Consider the following 15,296-nt stretch of genomic DNA (forward strand, 5'->3'; position numbering starts at 1 on the left):
CACAGTCTGATACTGTTGTACTGACCAGTACAACCACAGTCTGATACTGTTGTACTGACCAGTACAACCACAGTCTGATACTGTTGTACTGACCAGTACAACCACAGTCTGTCTGATACTATTGGCCACTAAGCAGCTCCGCTGGAGTAGCTGGGGGTTCAGTCAGTGCCTTGCTTAAGGGCACTTCAGCGGTGTTGGGTGAGTGATAACCAGCGCCCCTCAAAAAATAAGGGTAAGTGAGCCGCTAACTTTCCTACCTGATTGGACTGGCCGGTGAGATAAGGCTCAAAGTCGCTGTCATGCACTGTATCCTTCTGGTGGAGGGAGCCATTCTGGACTGACACTGGAAAGGCTGGAACAAGAAGAAGAAGAATATGAAATCATGATCATAAATAAATAAATCATAAATCCATTTAGACCTGAGGCCGATTCTATAAATGTCTTCTAAATCCTGAGTTTCTATGTCAGTCGTTCTCAAACATTTTTGCCACAAATCTGAAAATATGTTGTTCCAGGGACCCTCGCAGAAGCAAAGATTTGAGTTAAAAACGTTCGCTCTGAAAGAATATAATATTCTAGATTTGCGTCACATTTTCACGATTTTTAAAAAATAGCAGATCTACAAGCTCATAGCACGGCACTCGGTGCCGCGCTATGAGCTTGTAGATCTGCTATTTTTCAACAGCTAAAGCATAACATCATGCTTAAAACACCAAAAGGGGTTCCCGTTCTGAATGGATTCATGTCAAGGACCAACAAACGTAATTGTATTTTGGCCGTGGACACCCATCTGAAAATGTTTTGTGCCAGAAGCAAGAAGCAGATTTGCACAAACTTAAAAAGAAATTAGCAGATCTACAGTACAAGCTCATGAATTAAGTGACACGAGCTTGGGTGCTGTGAGCTTGTATATCTGCTATGTTTTGAATAGCCAAAGTATAACATGTGGTTCAAATGATTGACGCTATTTTAACTGCCTTTTTGCTGTAAATGACTGCAACATGGCTGATCTTTCTATCTGTGTTTTTTTTTTATGAACATGCAACGTACATGGAACTCTTGGTCTGATTAAGTATGTGTCAGAAAGAACCAAGATCTCTCACTAGTTACTACATCTGGGACAGAACACTGAATACAATATATACCACTCATTTTCAACATTTTACTATGCCATTATTATACCTTAAGAGTTGTTGTGGAAATAATAATAAAAAGTTCCCCCATTCTGTGTTGCCTAGAACTGGAGGTTTGGAGAAAAAAAAGTAACATTATGAAGTACATCTCAGTGCAGAGCTGCCAACCTGCACACATTTTGTGTACCAACCACGCAATTATAGGTGTATAGACACCTAGAATTGCGTGGTTGGTACACAAAATGTGTGCAGGTTGGCAGCTCTGTCAGTGACATTGTCAAGCTATTTAGTATTTTTTGCAGTTTCCCTGCTTGAAAGGGATGGCACAGACCATATGAAGATTGTAACTGGGTTTCACTCAAACAATGACCACACAGTTTCCTTCTTTTTACTCTTCTTTACTTTTTAGTTGAGTACAGTTGTACATTGTGTAAGTCAGTAAGTGGGTAAGTCAGTGGGTAAGTCAGGTGAAAAACCTTAAAGGGAAAATAAAAAACTAATGTAAGTATAATGCACATTAAATCAATACACATACTTTGCATATGTTTTAAACACCTGTAAATATCATTCTTACTTAATAGTGTCTCTTTATCAATTCATTTTAAATCAATTCATTTTTTGCTCAATTCGTTTTTAAACTGTTTTTAAACATAATAAACTCATGAAATGTGAATTAAATAAACTTAGTTAATTAGCATCATTGAACCATTTTTATCAATCAATACTCAATTCAAATGTATTTTAAATCAAATAATCATGTTCAATGTTAACTTCAAGGGTCATCAAGGGTCATCACAAACAACAACAAACAATGTCCATGAACTGGCATGCAACTGGCATGATCTGTCATATATAAACAGTTCTTTCTCACCGGCTGTCTCTCCAGTATTTATATGGCTGCATCCTTCTGCTCTGCTGTTGCAGTGTGTGTTTCTCCTCTTTGGATGCACACTGCTGTGGAGGTTTGTGTGTTTCCTGTGTTTGGCCAACGCCCTACTCTCAGGTGCAGTGAATGCACTGATGGTGATTAGTGAGGCAATTGGGGAGTGAGTGAGTGAGTGAGATTGTCAGTCAATGATTGTCAGTCCAGATTTAACCCCTTGCTCTCCATTTCTCCAAGTTGACTTCACACCTCCCACTCGACCTTCCTGTGGAAACATCTGGGAGGTCGCACGTTACAGAGGCAAACTTGGGTCCGGTTTGTTCTGCTCTTCAGTGGGAAGCAGGACGACCAGTCGCCTGACGTCTCTGTGAAGCACTGTTGCTGGGATCTCGAGTTTGAGTTTGTTAGACATTTTGTGGTTTGCTTTTGCTGTGGCAGGCCTAGTGACAGGAACCGGGTAGCTTGGGAAGGTTCTGACGTTGACATCCCTCACAATTCCTTTCCTGTCTGAGTTGACACTGACCACTCTTGCGATCCTGAATTGACCCCTCAGGGCGTTTTGGTCCGCCATCCAGACGATGTCACCGACTGCGACGTTTCTCTTGGCTGTGTGCCATTTGTTTCTTACGAATAGGTTTGGGCCAGCTAGTTGACTCCAGTGCCTCCAGAACTTGTTAACTTGCGCTTGCATTTCGTTAAGCCTTTTGTATGGATAGTCACTGAAGTTGAAAGTTCTCACATCTCCACTCTGCGATGCTCGTCCGAGCAGGAGACAGTTCGGAGTGATGAACTGAACGCTGTCTTCTCGGCTCTGTGTCCTGGCGTCAATTGGTCTTTCATTCGCAAGATTAGCTGCCATGTAGAGAGTTGTTTGGAATTCACTCCACCTTAGCCCTGTCTCTCCTCCGAGACTCTGCAGCGCTCTCTTGACGATGCGCACAGCAGCTTCAGCAGCACCGTTCCGGTGTGGAGAATCGGCTGGATGAATTTTCCATTTCCATTCTGTACCATTCTTGGCAGCTCTCTCTTCGAGGGTAGCTTTGTCAAGATTGGCAAGGAATCTGTACTGTTCTTCTAGGACTGGCTTTGCCCCTACTAGGTTGGTACCTGGATCTGACCAGATCTTCTGTGGATGACCTCTTAGTGCTGTGAACCTCTGGTAGGCAAACAGGAAACTTTCCGTGGACTGAGAGTTTACGAGCTCTGTGTGAATAGCTCTGGAGGCCATACAACAGAACACAACTCCCCAAACCTTCAGTGACACTCTTTTCTTGACATCATCTCTGACTTGGTATGGTCCGAAGAGGTCTACTGTTGTGAATTCGAATGGGGCAGCTGGTTCAGTCCTCTCTGGAGGTAGGTCACCCATTATTTGCTGGCATCTTTTTGCTTTTGTTTTTCTGCAGTGGATGCAGTTTTCGACCACTCTTTGAGCGATCCTCCGGCCCTTCACGACCCATGCTCTTCTTCTCATCTTGAGCATGGTTCCGGCCACTCCATCGTGGTTCTCCTCGTGGGCTTCTCGTGCTAGTAGTGTAGACACCCAGGCATCGTACGGCAAGATTGGGACAGCAACTTTGTCTTCATTGAAGATCTGCACACGACCCCCACAGACCAACAAGCCAGTCTCTTGGTCTCTGTATACCGCCAGCCTGTCTGTGGTTGTACTTGGGAAGGATGCACCTTGCTGTGCCGCAAGAAAGATGTCTCTCAGGGCGTCTTCTCTCTCTTGCACCGAGATGACTTGTGAAGTTGATACTGCCTCCCACTTTGGACTGTTGGCAGTTTGCTCTCCAACTTTCATGAACTTCCTCGCTGCTCTCCAAATCCAAGCAACTGTCTTGAGGAGTCGGCTGAGGTTGCTGAACCGCTTGACATCCACAAGGTTTTGGACAGCTGATCCTCCTGCTGGTGGCCTCTTTGGTTGTGTTTGGGTTCGAGTTGGTTCCTGATCCTGTTTTGGTTCTGATGGCTTCTCTGCTTTGTCATCCTTTGGATTCGACGGCAGTTGTGCCTTGGCCTTTGCTCTGGTCAGTGCAGCAACGAACGCCTTCTTCTGCAGTCTGTTGACACTGTCCCTGGCAGCTGTCACCAACTCTTTGGCCGATTTGATTGGCCACTCATTGACTGGTAACTTCAAGAACGTTGGTCCATTCTGCCATTCTGAACTTTCATCCAGGTCTTGAGGACTGGCCCCTCTGGTTATGCCATCAGCAATATTAAGAGGACCAGGAATCCACCACCAGTCTGGGGTTGCTGTTGTGTTCTGGATCTCACCGATTCTGTTTGCGAAGAAGGTCTGATAACCATAGCTTTCTCTTTGGATTGCTCCGAGGACTGTCTGGCTATCGAGGATGTGGAACCACTTTCCAGCTTGGATCTTGCTGTGCTGCTCGAAGTACTTCTTGAGACGGGATGCAAACACTGCTCCGCACATCTCTGCCTTGACAGCATCACCTTTGTGATCTAAAGGAGTTAGCTTCGCCTTGGACTCCACCAAAGTGACAACTGGGCCCTGGTCGGTGTTCCACCGGAGGTACATCACTGCGCCGTAGGCGTGCTCGCTTCCATCCGAGAATGTTATTGCCCAAGGTTCTCCAGTGAAGCTTGGAGGCGTTATGGCCCTGGTGAATGTAATCTGCCCGAGTTGCACATACTCCTCGAAGAGTCGGATAGCATCTTCTCTGAGGCTGTCTGACAATGCTGTATCCCACGTGTCTTTGACAGGGCAGTTGTCGCTCTTTGCCTCCTGGAATGCTCTCCGCACAAGGATGGCACCCTTCTGCTTGGCAGGAGTCACCAGGCCAACTGGATCATATAACCCTGAGACTTGACTCAGGAGGTCCCTCCTTGTCAAAGGGTTTGGGGTTTGCGCTCTTACTTGGTCTAGTAGAAGGTTTTGGCCAAGTCGCATCTTCTTCTTTCTCCTTGAGAAGTTGATAGATGACATGACATGGAGCTTGTCTTCTTTCACAAGGTAACCCAGACCAAGAGCTTTGTTATCCTCGTCCCTCATCTGATTTGGGAGGACCATGTTGTTGACTTTGGTCTTACTTGCTTCGTTGTCATTTTCCTTCCTCCCACTTTGGCCTGAGAAGACCCAAGGCTTCAACTGGAAACCTCCAGCTTTTAGGATTTGCTCCACGTTTGCTGTGATGGTTTTCAGCTTCTCAACGTCGTTGTGAGACGTAAGGATGTCGTCAACGTAGCTTTCATTATGTAGCACTCCTCTCTCCTCTTCAAGGTGGGCGAAAGGAGGTAGGTTGGCTGTTTCTCGCATTGCGAGTTGTGCGATGCATCCTGCTGGTTTATCACCAATGTTAACTCTGGTGATCGCATACTCCTCCAACTCTTCGTCCTCTGAATCTCGCCAGAGGAACCTGTGGAGGTGCATCTCACGGTCTTCCAACCATACACTGTTGTACATTTTACGGATGTCTCCTAAGGCTGCGTGTGTTCCGCCTCTGAACCTCAGGAGGACAGCACGTATCTGGTTGAGGACGTCTGGCCCCTTCATCAGCAGGTCGTTCATACTGATGCCTCTGAACTTTTGACTGCTGTTCCAGACGAGTCTTACTGGGGTTGTAGTAGAGTGTGGGTTTGGTGCGATCAGATGACTCACAAACCATACCGGTCCTTTCCAGGTGATGATTTGTTCTTTAGACAACTTGATTGCCGCTCCTCGGTCGACCATATCATGCACTTGAGCTTTGTAGGCAGACTTCCACTCTAGTTCTTTGGCAAGCTGCTTCTCTGTCCTTAGGAACGTTGCTTCAACTGCACCTCTGTTGTTCGGCAGTGAGGCTGGATCCTCTAGCCAGGGATACTTTGCATGCCAATGTGGTTCTTTGCTGTGATCGTCGCTCACGACATAGGTGAGTCCTTCTTTTACCACCTCAAGCTCCCTTTCCTCCGCAAGAGTCATTTCTTTACCACCAGGCTGGCAGTTTCCGCACCGGCAGCCTCCACATCTGGGCTCGCATGCTGCACCAATGCTATCCCATTGCCACCATTCCAGGAAACTCTCCTTGTGGGTCGAAGCAGTCGATCCCTCAATTTCAGCTCCTTTGCTTGAGGCGTTTTGCTCTGGAATGCGGTTAGTGAGCTCTTCGTATTTCACCGCTGCTGCTCTCATTGATCTTGCAAAGTGCGTCTTTGACATGTGAGCTGACACTTCAACCTCCTCAAACAGTTTGGGGTGTGTTCCTCCAACTGTTTTTCCGAGTGGTCCATCCCACAGTACGAGGTCTCCCACGACTCTGACTCGCTGAGGAGCTAGCTGGCCTTCTCTGTGGCTAATGAGGAGTTCGACTTCTTTGGGCCTCACAAGCTCATCACGAGGTATGTCTGGGAAGAATGGCTGCAGCTGTTCAGGTGTCACACTTTTGTGGACGTCTGCAATGTTGTCTAGCCCATAGCAAACCAACTGATGTGCTCTCAGTGTGCCCTTGGGAGTGGATACACGGATTTTGAGGAGATAGCGCTTTGTCTTTACTTGGACTTTCATCCCGCCAACTCCATGGACAACGAGCATGATGTCTTCACTCTTTAGATTCAGACGGCTCGCCGCTCTGTGAGTGATGTAATTTGTGTCAGATGCTAAGTCGATGAGTGTCCCGACCTTCTGTCCGGCGTTAGCTGTGACGACAAGTAGCATCATGATCACTGGAAGCTCTTGCATTCCATTCTTTATCAGTAGACTCTGTAGGTCATTTGAGGTTTTGAAGACTCTGGAGGCGACATTTGAGAAAACCTCCCTGCACTGCTTTGCCAGGTCTGGTGGGAGATTTTTTATGAACTCCTCCTGAACCTCTGTGTACTTCTTTCGGTCTTTATCCTTTTCGGATTTGTCTGCAGACTTCTTTGACAGAGATTTGGGACAGAGGTAGAAGTGATGCTCGGGCCCCTGCTTGTCTTGGCAGTCTGGGTTCTTGCATAGAAAGCCAGGTTTGCAGGGTGACTGGTTTTCGTGCACCTCAAGACATCTTGTACACGCACCCAGTTTCTTCACTGAAGCCTTCTTCTCTGCTGTATTCAGAGCCTTGAACTCTTTGCAGAAATAGAGCTTCTTCTTGTGCTTGGCATCGCCGCAGACTACACAGCCTTGGTCATCAGCTGCCTTTGTAGACTTGGTTCTGGCACTTTTCTGTTCATTTCTGGTGTCTTTCCAACTGGTGTCTTTCTTCCAACTTGGCTTATTTGGCTCCTCATCTTGTAGCAGCTCGAGCTCCTCATAGATGGTCTCCTGCTTCTTGAGGAATACTAAGAGATGGTCAAACCTTTCCTCTGGTGTCACACCATTACTTGGATTGGCTACATAGACAAGCCACTCCTTCTTGAGGGAGTCAGGAAGTTTACTTTCAATTGATTTTGTTACGAGGGGGTTCTTTATGGCGCCTGTGTCTCCGAGGTCACTCAGGTCACCGAGTGCCTTCTCCACGGCTTGAATCAACTCCACAATTTTCCTTGGTTGGCTACTTCTGACAGATGGCATCTTCTGCAGGTCTTCCACTATTTCAATGGCAATGGCCGTTCGATTGCCATAGCGGTTGTCTAAGACACGGAAAATGTCGTCTGCAGTGTTATAAGTAGTGAGGCGAAAGTCTTTCTTGATCCTATCGTCAAGACTGTCTAGTAACTGTATTTTCTTCACTTCTTTGGAGCCGGTTGGTTCTCCTTGTCTTTGGAGCGACTCCCAGTCTCTTCTCCACCTATGAAAGTCACGCTTGTAGCCAGAGAACGTGGGGAGAGCAGTGGGTTTCAGCTTAATGGTTGGGGTAAAGATGGGGGGACGGGCAGCAGCGTTAGTTGGTGCTGAACTTGCGTCTTCCTCTCGTCTTGCCTTTATGAACTCAGCCTTCCTAGATACCTGCACAGTTACTCGGCTTTCGAGCTCTTTCAGCCGAATGCGTACGTCTCTCTGGTCTTCCACTGGAATCCACTGTTGCCATTTGGAATGAGCTTGCTTTGCAGTCTCAATCAGTGATTTCAGGTGACCGAGCCTGAATTCGTAGGCCTCATGGTTGCCATCAGGTCGTACTCCAGTGACACGGTCACATTCTACTTCAGCTAGTTCTATAGCCATAGACAGTTCATCTCGAAACTTTTGCCACAGATCATTTTTAATTAGCTCCCCAACCTCCTTCACCTTTAAGCCACATTCATTTGTGGTCCTTGCTATGTCAGCTTTTTGCTGTTCGGTTAGCTCCACTGACTCTTCATCTTTGAGCTTTTCCTCCTCTTCAGCAATGAGACCTGCCATGACGTCGTCATTGGCTTCCATGACTTTGTCGGCTTCCATGGTGAGTTTATTGAAGCTCTCCTTGAGCTGATCTTCTGACATGTTGTCGTGATTTCTGATGATACTGTTTGCTAGTCGTGTGAAGGATCGTTTTGCTGTAGTACGCTCATTTTTGAGCTGTTCAACTGTTGTCCTGACTGTTGATTCAGCCATGTTGGATTTTAGGGTCCACTTCCTGTTTGCAAGGTGGATATTTTATTTTTCCAGGTCACTGTTTTTACTGTTCCAGCTCACAGCTTCGGTTTTTCACTGTCAAGCTATTTAGTATTTTTTGCAGTTTCCCTGCTTGAAAGGGATGGCACAGACCATATGAAGATTGTAACTGGGTTTCACTCAAACAATGACCACACAGTTTCCTTCTTTTTACTCTTCTTTACTTTTTAGTTGAGTACAGTTGTACATTGTGTAAGTCAGTAAGTGGGTAAGTCAGTGGGTAAGTCAGGTGAAAAACCTTAAAGGGAAAATAAAAAACTAATGTAAGTATAATGCACATTAAATCAATACACATACTTTGCATATGTTTTAAACACCTGTAAATATCATTCTTACTTAATAGTGTCTCTTTATCAATTCATTTTAAATCAATTCATTTTTTGCTCAATTCGTTTTTAAACTGTTTTTAAACATAATAAACTCATGAAATGTGAATTAAATAAACTTAGTTAATTAGCATCATTGAACCATTTTTATCAATCAATACTCAATTCAAATGTATTTTAAATCAAATAATCATGTTCAATGTTAACTTCAAGGGTCATCAAGGGTCATCACAAACAACAACAAACAATGTCCATGAACTGGCATGCAACTGGCATGATCTGTCATATATAAACAGTTCTTTCTCACCGGCTGTCTCTCCAGTATTTATATGGCTGCATCCTTCTGCTCTGCTGTTGCAGTGTGTGTTTCTCCTCTTTGGATGCACACTGCTGTGGAGGTTTGTGTGTTTCCTGTGTTTGGCCAACGCCCTACTCTCAGGTGCAGTGAATGCACTGATGGTGATTAGTGAGGCAATTGGGGAGTGAGTGAGTGAGTGAGATTGTCAGTCAATGATTGTCAGTCCAGATTTAACCCCTTGCTCTCCATTTCTCCAAGTTGACTTCACAGACATCACTGAGATGTACTTCATAATGTTACCGATTTCTTTTGCAGTTCTAGGCAACACAGAATGGGGGAACTTTTGTATTATTACCACACCATTATTACCACAACTCGGTATATTAAAGACATAGTAAAATGTTGAAAATGAGTGGTATTCCCCTACAATCCAGGACTTATTGGAATTAATAAAATGTTACGGTAGTGTCCAGGTAGCTCAGTTGGTAGAACACTGGCCTTTGGACCACAAGGCACCACCAACTCAGCGTACGGTATGTGTGAGTACTGAGTTGATGGTAAGCAGAGAAGTAAAGCTAAATAAGAATCTCACAATGTGTATGTAAGTCCTATGAGGCGATTTGTGAAATATTGTGAAAGGAGCCTTGTTTCCTAAACAATATGTAAAATAATGATGCTTTAGTAATATTGTTACAGCTGTTCTACAGTGATGTCAATAGGTTTTCAATGTAATGAGTCCCGGGATGGTCTTTTAGATGAGTCCCAGGGACATTTTATGAGTCCCACTTCAACGATGTTAGGAGTCATATTTTGCCATTTTTACAAATTGCAGCATTTCACTCTTTCATTGTATATGGTTATAATGTGTTAATGTTATATTCATGTAGAAAACGGAAGAAGAAATTATTATTATAACTAAAGCTAGCAAAATAAACTAGAATAAAAAAACAGTACAGTAGTGCATCCTGTGGATGCAGAGGTTGTTGTTTTATTGCATCCCTTAACTATAAACTGCGTTTATTTTAATCTCTGGTTCTAATGTACATAGTGCCAACCAGGTGAAGAAATCACAGACTGAGGCTTTAACCTTTGCTTTTATGAAATATCTGAGACCATTAGGATTTTATGGAAAATGCTTCTAAACATAATTAGTTAGTTTGACCACTTTAAATGCATGAATAATTTCTTTTGAAAATAGCCTTTCTGCAAGCTCTCGTATTGAGACTGAGAGCTTGAAGATAAAACAATGTCACTGGTGCAACATGCTTTCAAAGAAGATAAGATAAGAAGATAAAACAATGTCACTGGTGCAACATGCTTTCAAAGAAGACATGCCATTGCTGACTTCTATGGAATAATTTAAAAAAAGAGTGAAATCAGTCGTGACGACTGAGAACTTGAATCCATTGTGGTAAGAGTTGCACTCTACCTCATGCAATCCATCTCCCAGATAGTGCTGCACGATTAATAGAAACAAAGATTGTGATCTAGACTCGGACACCTATGTGATCTCATTTCTACATTTGGCTGTCCAATAAGTTGGTCTTATGTTTTTTCTACAAGAGAGAGGCTGTTTGCTTGAGAGAGGCTGTCTGTTTAAATCCCCAGTAGTTGGCTCCAGGTGCCACATTTTGAATGTAGTTAATGTTCAGCAACTACAGACTATAAAGACAATACATATTTTCATCTGACCACAATGAAAATAAGTCGGAAGACTGTATTGTGTTTGTGTTTTTTTCAACGCTTCTCAGATGAACATGATGTAACTTGTTTTTCTTGCTTGACATCAAATCAAACCAAATCAAGATTAATTGAGAATCGTGATCTTAATTCTTGTGGAGGAAATAAATCGAGATTCACATTTGAGCAAGAATGGTGCAGCACTATACTCCCAGGGGTGCAGCGCAGTGAAAATGGGATAGACACCCTCATTCTCAGCCGATATTACCGACAATGAGGCCCTCCGACCTACTTAAGAGTATGTTAATAAAAATATAACACCTACTACTGGTTGAACAAGTGGGGATTCCCCACTAGTAACAGAGCACACCCCCTGGACATGACGCTTTGCAGGGGGTTGACACTAAGGTCTCAGAGGCCCATCATGGGCTGTACTTCCCAACTGGCAAGTACATGTCATGGTCTACTTGCCCAAAGCCAAAGGTCATGCCCATTTGCCCAAAAAGTGCATCGTCCATTATAAAATGATAGGTATAATTTGCACTTGTAACTTGTAACGAATCGATCCGACAGTCGCTTTGAAAAACTAGAATGAGTGCAACTGCCAGTTGTAAAAAAAAAGGTAGCATTGTTTTTCATAAACAGCCAGTAATGTTTTAAATGAAGACGGAATGTGCATTTGGCCGTCGGGCAACCTGAAAGCCAACTCCACTTGGCTGAACGTTTTATGTAATTGCCACGGGCAGTCGGGCAACCGCTAAGGGACATAAACCCAATCCAATCCTTGATGCTGAGAGCCAAGCCAGGTGCAACCTGGCTATACTGTCCATGTTGAGACTACACTATGCCTACTTGCTCAGACACTATGACGTGAAATTCTCCATCCATTGTCAATGGGAATTTAATGTTTGTGTAGGACGGAAATCTACACTAATAGCTGAATATAGGAGCCCTCAAAAAAGGCCAAAGGAATAGAGGAATGTCTCAATTTAAATGAACATTAAGACTGTTTTCTTGCATGTTCTCCCCGTGTCCCCTATAGGGTAGGTACCCTCACAAAAACATGCAGTGATCCTGGTCTCTAAACTGCCTCCCCCTGGCCAGCCGGGGCGCCTGATGGAGGGGATAGGAACTAGTCGGAATAACGTGTTCCTTCCAAAAATAGAAAATGTATAAAAGTATCAGTATATTATAATATGTATATAAACCTTCTTTAGGTGGGGATAGTTTCTCTATTTGGACACAATAGCGTATATGTGAGACTGTCGTTTTGATATTGTATTAAATGAAAAACATATTTCCAAAAAATAAAAACATGTTCTCCAAGTTATCTCACAGGCCAGATATTGTTTCTGGGGGGGCAGTTTTGGCCCGTGGGCTGCCTGTTGTTGCCTACCCCTGGCCTACATTGTAAATATAGGGGTGCACGATTATGAAATCATGACCGATATTCGTTCTCCGATTATTTGCAGGGTCATATCTGCCAATAGCGATTTCGACCAATTCCGATATTATACAGATTATGCAAACTTCAACTTTCATTTTTATGGTCGATTTCGATATGCAACCGATTATATCGTGCACCACTAATTGTAAATGTGAGAAGTGCGTTTTCTTTACCTTTACTGGCATCTTGTCCTTTCGATGTCTTGGTGACCATGTGGAGAAGATGAAAATAAAATGAGTTAGTGTTAAAGCACTTAATTTTAATGATGACAGCATCATGCATCACTTTGATGTATTGACAGGTGATTCCATGCATGCACGCACAACCACAAAATCCCCAGTGAATGCTGCAATCCCAACTGAACAACATCGACACAAAACATAACTGTGATTATTTCATACAGTAGAATATCACAATGAATGTATATATAAATTGTGATATGAAATGCGATCAGTATCACATTTTGTTGTTCAGAAGTTGGAAGTTGTTTTGCAAAAAAAAAAGCACACCCGTATGAAGTGAGGGGCGCTCTTATCAAGTTATCATCATCATCATCTCATTCCGGCCAATCAGAATTTGCGTCCTCACCTTCATCTCCAATGTTTGTGTTTGCACAAACACTCAAAACTGGCCATTTGTTGTCAACTCAATGGCCTTAAATGTTAGTGTTAGGACAATGTTTGTGTTTACACAAACCCTGAAAGCTGGACATAGGAGGGGCTAACAACCCTAAAAAAACAGATCAGTCACTTTGCAGGGTCTACTAGATAGACAGACGGTCCTGTGTATTCAATTCATTTGACATTTAGAGAAGAAAAACATACATAGGGACACAGGAACAGACATGGCTGTTCCTTGGAGTGGCTGCACCACTGAAAAAACCTGGGCAGGTACTTTGCGGCCACCACCACAGGGGTTGTTGGTTATAATATCACCGTGGGGCATCAGGCTGTGTCGGGGCGTCTACACGAACACAAATGGACTGTGTAGTTTGTTGCCGGGGGCAGGGAGGGTGATATTGGTCATTATTAGTACACGTTCCTACGTGCTGGGGGGGAGGGGGCGGCACCTGTCAGTGTGACGAGTGTTGGACGGGAGGAGTAGTACGAAGAAGGCTCTAGTCTAGTACGTCCCCTCCTGGTGGGGGCTCCTTCACTGGCAGGTGACCAGTAGGATACAACAGTACGTCCTCCCGGTGGGGGCTCCTCACTGGCAGGTTAACCAGTAGGATACAACAGTATGTCCTCCCGGTGGGGGCTCCTCACTGGCAGGTTAACCAGTAGGATACAACAGTACGTCCTCCCGGTGGGGGTTCAGTCAGTCAATAGGATACAACAGCAGCGACAACACAGACATGTGTGGGGAAGAATTAATTGGCATAAACGACTAAAGTAGGGAGAAAAGGGGGGGGGGGGGCGTACAAAAAAGAACTGGCTAGTCTACATTTACAAAGAAAAAGAAAGTATAGGCAAAAGAAAAATACTATGATTGAAATGCAATCAAATCTCTATGAAATGCAATTAATTGCAGGCTCTGTGTGCTTGTTCATAATTATCACAACATATCGTATGTGTGTTATTATATTAGCCTATAAAACCCAGCTAGCCTGCTTGGCAGCCCCTGGCATCCTCCTCCCCCGGGTGGCATCGCATCCCTCAATTGCGTTAATAGAACGACGGTGTCGCTTTGGCATGAAAAAAGGGGGCAGAATAACATATATGGAAGGTAATCAAGGTATGCGACGCGTTGTTAGCTTGTATATCTGATCGTTTTACATGATCATTCATCGTCATATCAGGGGCAGTTTGTCGCCAGATTTCTCTCTCTCTCTCTCGTTTCTTGTACAACCAAGCGAGCTTCCTTCCATGATCCATCTCAGTATAAACAACAACAGGCCCTGAAAACAGTCTTATATTGAATCAATCTAAAACATCTTAAAACGAAATGAAAGCCATCATCATCATCATCATGATTCATTTTGATGTGATGTGATCTCACCTGGGGGTCAATACTTGTGGCAGACATCATTCATCAAACCAAGCCGAGGCTAGGAGGCGTCTTGTGGTGGTGGTGGTGGTGGATCCTTCAGGAGACAGCCAGCCTCGAATAATAATAATAAAACCAAGATTCAGCAGCTAAACAAACTGATGCGTCCTAAAGAGTGATCTGTCTTCTTGTTGTCGCTGTAAAGTGAAGATGAATTACTCCCTCTCGCTCGTAGAGAACCTCAACCAACGGTTGTGCTAACTTAGCATCCAGATAGTAGCAGCAGCATCTAGGCTAGCAGCAGTAGCAGCTACAACAACCTGCTCCAGTAATAAAAAAAAACCTCCTCCTCCTCCTCTAGTTGTATATAGATCAACAGTGTGTCTGCTCTGCTGCTATGGTGGATCTCCCTCCCTACAGCAGGCAGATCTCCTGGAGGATCTATAATAGATCCAGACGGGCTGTGCCGTGGTGTTGTTGTTGTTTATGTTGTTAGAAGAAGCCCTTAGCTGGCTGTGCTGTCCGTTACATCTGGCCCTCCTACAGTACAGTACAGTACAGTTGTATGGTTCTGCTGCTCATCACAGGATCATATCACTTCACTTCCCCTAGCAGCAGGCAGCTCGATGGTGGAAAACCAACCAACATCCGGGACACACACACACACACACACACACACACACACACACACGCACACAAAATACACGCACGCAATTCAATTCAATTCAAAGGGCTTTATTGGCATGAGAAAACATACGTTTACATTGCCAAAGCAGAAAGAACAGTACAACAATACAGCAATACAATCAAAACAAAAACAAAAATGATGTACTTTGTCAGATTCTTCAATAGATCAACTTCTATGTACCAAGATCACTCGATGCAGGTATAGTGCAGGCATATACACAATGATTAGTCTTTACGGTGGTTGTGTTCCGTTTGATATCCTTCTCCTATCACAGCAACTCACAAATCTTGCTGCTGTGTTTGCACATTGTTGTACTTCGCCCAGCAGATATGGGAGTTTTT

At 44.1% G+C, this 15,296-nt stretch overlaps 1 pseudogene across 1 annotated transcript in view; it reads right to left on the minus strand.

Moving 5' to 3' along the window:
• The window catches only part of LOC310862000 (YTH domain-containing family protein 1-like), a 27,730-nt pseudogene extending 12,818 nt beyond the window's left edge, over nucleotides 1-14,912 (minus strand). Inside the window, exons 1-3 of the transcript XR_014571052.1 lie at nucleotides 14,280-14,912; nucleotides 12,455-12,482; nucleotides 258-352 (exon numbers count right to left, since the gene is read on the minus strand). The product of XR_014571052.1 is annotated as a YTH domain-containing family protein 1-like (transcript). The remainder of the gene's footprint in view (nucleotides 1-257; nucleotides 353-12,454; nucleotides 12,483-14,279) is intronic.
• Nucleotides 14,913-15,296: the final 384 nt, after the last annotated feature.

The sequence above is a fragment of the Protomyctophum parallelum genome, assembly GCF_964188405.1.
Source record: "Protomyctophum parallelum genome assembly, chromosome: 7".
Lineage (NCBI taxonomy): Eukaryota > Metazoa > Chordata > Actinopteri > Myctophiformes > Myctophidae > Protomyctophum > Protomyctophum parallelum.